Here is a 6,432-nt window from a genome sequence, read left to right on the forward strand (position 1 = left end):
ATCTATGAGAAATGTCACTTCTCCTTTGTAGAACTCACTCTTCAGCCAGAAGGAAAACACTTCCACTCATTATCTATTAGGATGTGATGTGTATTCTAGATTTCTGATTACTCTGTATTGCTTTCAGTTTTCCCATTTCTAAAAGGGAGATCCTTCTTATTGTATTAAATTTTCTTCCTATTTTTATTTTAAAATTGATATATTGAGATGGTTTGACTATTTTGCCCATAAATTGCCAGATCATGAAATGATACATCCAGATTTGACTGAGAAAATTGAACATAACTCGAGTTTCTGATTTCACAAAGTGAACAAGATTGTGGATTTTATTCCAGTGGAAGAGAGCAGGTGTGTTTGCAGTTACACTTATTGTGGATGTGGCACTGTTGTAAGTTAATGTATTGGTAAATGTGTCTATCAAGTAGTGAAATATAGTGAAAATATTTATATTTGCCTGTTCTGGATACTCACCCTCTCACTTCCCTTTTGGAAAGTATTCAGTTTAAATGAATTCAATGTAAAGAGTGGGCATAAGATCCAAGTCTAGGCAGTCATTATGTCAATTCACCTGACCACAGTAATTGGTCCAGTTATGTTATATGATCTCATAGAGTCCAAACAAATTCCTCTCCTGCATTCTTTTTAAAAGCAAAAGGAAAGGTGCCTTCCATGTTAAGTCGTGGAGTTAGAATAATGTGAATTTGTGGGTACTGCATAAGACATGTGACTGTTAACCAGAAGGTTGGAATTTCAAACACACCAGCCACTCCACAGAAGCAAGACTGGGGAATCTACTTCCATAAAGATTTACTGCCTCAGAAACCCAAAGGGGATCGTTATGAGTTGGAATTGACTCCATAGAAGTTAGTTTCTCTCTCCCCCTTGGTTTGTGGCAGCTATAGAAGAGCCTTTGTTATGCAGTGGTTAAGTGGTTGGCTTAGCCAAAATGTTGACAATTCAAACTCCCCAGTCACTCCATGTAAGAAACATGTGGCAGTCTACTTCTGTAAAGATTACAATGTTGGAAATAGTATGGGGTAGTAGGAGCTCTGGTAGCATAGTGGCTAAAGCACTTGACTGCTAACCAGAAGGCTAGTGGTTCAAACCCACCAGCCATTCCTCGGAAGGCAGGTTGGGCAATTTTACTTCCGTAGTGATACTGCCTCGGAAACCCAAGGAGGGGTCGCTATGAGTCGGGGCCAACTCGACGGCACATAACAACAACAACAACAACAGTTCTATTCTGTAATATAGAGTCACTATGAGTCAAAACCTACTCATTGGCAACAGTTTTGATATTTTGGTTTGATAGTGATTTTCACTCCACATGGAAAAGGCTACCTGATATGAAGGAAATTGAAGGCAAGATGGGAGGAAGGTGGGAAGAGCCCTGGTGGTGTCAGATCTTCAGCTCTGAATCCAACTTCCTCACATCTGCTTTCAATTCTGAAACTCTTCCTTTGATTCTATAATCTTCCAAACACATCAGTTGACTAATTACTACTGCATAAGCAATTTGGGGTTGGATTTCCAGAACTTATACTTTAGAGTTTTAAGTAATACAGCTTGACTAATCTTTATTCTACAACTATTGTTGTTAAGTATCATCTAATCATCTCTGGCTCATAGTGACCCTATGTACAACAGAACAAAACACTACCCAGTCCTGTGCCAGCTTCACATTCTTATACTTATACCTGAGCCCATCGTTGCAACCACTATCACAACCCATCTTGTTGAAAGCTTCCCCTTTTCTGCTGACCCTGCACTTTACCAAGCATGATGTCCTTCTCCAGGGAATGGTCCCTTCTGCCATCATGACCAAAGTAGGTAAGATGAAATCTGGCCATTCTCACTTTCAATGGGCATTCTGGCTGCCCGTATTCCAGGACAGATTTTTCCTTCTTTTGGCAGTCCATGGTGCTTTCAGTATTCTTCACCAGCACCACAACTCAAAAGCATCAAGTCTTGTTCTGTCTTCCTTATTCATTGTTCAGCTCTCACATGCATATGAGACAATGGAAAATACCATGGCTTGGTATGCTGTGTTGTTACATGCCGGTGAGTCAGACCTGACTCACAGGGTTTCCAAGGTAGTGACCCCTCTTTGGGTTTCCAAGGTAGTATCACTACAGAAGTAGATTGCCCAACCTTCCTTCCAAGGAGTGGCTGATGGGTTTGAACAACCAGCCTCCTGGTGTGCAGTCAAGTGCCTTAGGCACTACACTACCAGAGGTGCACCTTATTCTTCAAGGAGACATCTTTACTCTTCAGCACTTGAAAGAGGTGTTTTGCAGCAGATTTCCCCACTCTGATGTGTTGGCTGCTGCTTCCATTGGTGTTGATTGTGGAACCAAGTAATATGAAATCTTTGACAGCTTCAATCTTTCCTCCATTTATTGTGACACTGCTTATTGATCCAGTTTGGGGATTTTTATTTTCTTTATGTTGAAATGTAATCCATACTGCAGATCATAATCTTTAATCTTCATCAGTAAGTGCTTCAAGTCATTCTCACTTTCAGCAAACAAAGATGTGTCATCTGCAAATTGCAGATTGTTAAGGAGTCTTCCTCCAATCCTGATGTCATATTTTTCTTCATAGTCCAGATTCTCAGATGATTTGTTCAGCATACAGATTGAATAAGTATGGTGAAAGGATACAACCTTGATGCACTCCTTTCCTGATTTTAAACCATGAAATATTCCTTTGTTCTGTTCGAATGACAACCTCCTGGTCTATGTACTAGTTCCTCCAAAGCACAATTAAGTGTTCTGGAATTCTCATTTTTCTCAATGTTATGCATAATTTATTATGAGCCACACAATTAAATGCTTTTGCATAGTCAATAAAACACAGATAAACATTGTTCTGGTATTTTTTACTTTGAGCCAAGATCCATCTGACATCAGCAAAGATATCCCTTGTTCCAGTTCTTCTTCTGAAACCAGCTTGTATTTCTGGAAGCTCTTTGTCAATATACGGCTAGAGCCATTTTTGAATTATCTTCAATAATATTTCACTTGAGTATGATAATAATGATATTGCTCAATAATTACCACATTCTGTGGAATCACCTTTCTTTGGAATGGGTACAAATATGGATCTCTTCCAGTGAGTTGGCCAGGTAGCTGTTTTCCAAATTTCTTGACATAGCCAGGTGAGTGCCTCCAAACATGGCATCTGTTTCTTGAAACATTTCAATGGGTATTCTGTCAATTCCTGGAATCTTGTTTTTTGCCAATTCCGTCAGTGCAGCTTCAACTTCTTCCTTCAATACCATTGGTTCTTGATCATATGCCTCCTCCTGAAATGGATGAATACAGACCAATTCTTTTTGGTACAGTGACTCTGTGTATTCCTCCCTTCTTCTTTTGATGTTTCCTGTACCATTCAAAATTTTGCCCATAGAATCTTTCAATATTGCAGCTCAAGGCCTGAATTTTTCCATCAGTTCTTTCAGCTTGAGAAATGGTGAGCATGTTCTATCCTTTTGATTATTTTAGTCCAAGTCTTTTCACATTTTGTTATAATAATTAACTTTGTCTTCTCAAGATGCTCTTTTAATCTTCTGTTCAGCTCTTTTACCTTGTCATTTCTTCCATTTGCTTTAGCTACTCTCCATTCAAGGGCAAGTTTCAGAATCTCTTCTGACATCCATTTTGGTCTTTACTTCCTTTCCTGTCTTTTTTTTCTTTCTTCATGGATGATGTTCTTGCTTTCTTCATGGATGATGTTCTTGATGTCATCCCACAGTTCTTCTGGTTTTCAGTCATTGGTGTTCAATGCATCAAATCTGTTCTTTAGATGGTCTCTAAATTCAGTAGGGATATAATCAGGGTCATATTTTGGTTCTTGTAGACTTGTTTTAATTGTTTTCAGCTTCAACTTGAAATTGCATATGAGCAGTGAATGGTCTGTTCCACAGTCAGTTCCTGGCCTCATTTTGGCTGAAGATATTGAGCTTCTCCACTGCCTCCTCCTACAGATGTAGTTAATCTGATTCCTGTGTACTCCATCTGGTGAAGTCCATGTGTATAACTGCCATTCGTGTTGTTGAAAAAGGTGTTTGCAATGAATAAGTTGTTGGTCTTGCAAAATTCTTTCATGCAGTCTCCACACTATTTCTATCACCAAGGCCATATTTTCCAACTACCGGTGATTCTTCTTTGTTTCCAAACTTTGCATTCCAATCACCAGTGATAATCAACACATCTTGATCAGTCAATTTCAAACTACAAAAGTTGGTACACATCTTCAATTTCCTCATCTTTGGCTTTGGTGATTGGAGTGTAAATATGAATAATAGTAGTATTAATTGGTATTCCTTGTAGGTGTATGGATATTATCCTATCACTGACAGCATTGTACTTTAGGATAGATTTTGAAACATTCTTTGTGATGATGAATGTTACACCATTTCTCTTCACTTTGGCATTCATGGCATAGTAGATTTTATGACTGTCTCATTCAAAATGGCCAAAAACAGTCCATTTCAGTTCATTAATGCCTAGGATACTGATCTTTATGTGTTCCTTTTCATTTTTGACAACTTCCAATTTTGCTACATTCATACTTCATACATTATGAATGGATGTTTGCAGCTGTTTCTTCTCATTTTGAGCCATGCCACATCAGCAAATGGAGGCCCTGAAAGCTTTACTGCATCTACATCATTAAGGTCAGCTCTACTCTGAGGAGGCAGCTCTTCCTCAGTTGTATTTTGAGTGTCTTCCGATCTGAGGGGCTCATCTTCCAGCACTATATTGAACGGTGTTTCAAGGCTATTCATAAAGGTTTCCAGTAATATATCAGATAGTGTTTCACAGCTATTCATAAGTTTTCCACTGGCCAATTCTTTGAGGAGTTGATGGCCTCTTCCTTTTTCTGAGTCTTTTAATCTGGAAGCTCTGTTGAGACTTGTCCACCATGCATGACTATGCTGGTATTTGAAATACCAGTGGCATACCCTCCAGTCTCAGAGCAACATGTAAGCCACCACAGTATGACAAACTGAGAGACATGTCTACTACTATAGGTAATTAAATTTATTATATGGCAATTATAATAGGCAACTAATATTAACATAAAATGTACTCTTAATTAGAGTGATTATGGAATAGTGAAAATATGGAAGATTTTAAATTTCTTTTTAGTTTTCTACCTTTTCATTCTTTAATTAAAAAACAAACAACAACAACAACTAAAACACTTCTGAAGGAAAATTAACAAAGAAACCCACAGTGACTACATTTATATTGGAAGTCTATAGCTGAAGATGCTATATAATAATTGTGCACATTCATTACCAAGAAGTGAGATACATTACAGAGGTAGAATATGATCTTGATTTGCTATCTAAATAATTTTATTTTATGCTATCTAGTATTACTAGTAACCTCTAAATGAAGGCCTATTTGAGATTAATTTGTGCACTCTAAATTTATTCACTGGTCAAGTAATATGGAAAACAAATTGTTTCAACATCTAAACAAGTTTTGTTATTTGTTTTTGTTTTTGCCTGTAGCACTTCTCAAGCCTTCCAATTACATTTTAAATTTTCATTATAGTACCATTCATTCAAAGAAAACCATAATCATTAATTAAAATTTATTAAAATCTCCATAGAACACAGTTTGGGAAATATTAGTCTAATATTATGTAGTAGATACAGGAAATTTTCCATAGGAATGTTATTCTTACCTTTTCTTTTCTTATTTCAAATTTTAGAAAGAAAGTCGAATGGAGCCATAAGGAAAATACTATTTTTCTCCTTTGCAAATACAGTCCCAGATAAAGATGCCAAGACAATTCCTCCTCAATGACTAACGTACAGGTTGTTAAATACAGCCATACAAAAGCAAATTTCTAAGCTAAATAAATAAATCTTTAATGATGGAGACATAGTGATTTTGATAGGCAAACCTACAAGTATTTATGAATAAAATAATTTTTTTATTTCTTAAAATAACAAATATGTCTGAACTTAACATTCTAGAGATACTAACTGATACACATTAAAAAAAAAAAAAAAAAAAACTTTCATCAAGTCAATTCCAACTGATAGTGACTCCCAGTGGGGTTCTAAGACTATAAATCTTTATAAAAGTAGATTGCCTCATCTTTCTCCCAGAGTAGTTGGTGAGTTTGAACAGCTGACCTTCTGGTTAGCATCCAAATCCCTTACCCACTGCTCCAACAATTAACCCTCTGATGATAGTAGTTAATTCCAGCTGCTTTAGGTGCTGAGGATCTCCTGGCTGCTACATAAAAATGAAATAATAGTGATAATAAGGCATCTTTAGTGGAGCCTACACCCATAGTGATAACTGCTGACTGAGGTTCCTAAGTGACAAGAATAAGGCATCTTTAGGGGAGCTCTGGTAGCATAGTGGCTAAGACACTTGCCTGCTAACCAGACGGCTGGTGGTT

Source organism: Orycteropus afer, unplaced genomic scaffold, assembly GCF_000298275.1.
Source record: "Orycteropus afer afer isolate SDZICR_OR568_19922 unplaced genomic scaffold, OryAfe1.0 scaffold00335, whole genome shotgun sequence".
NCBI lineage: Eukaryota > Metazoa > Chordata > Mammalia > Tubulidentata > Orycteropodidae > Orycteropus > Orycteropus afer.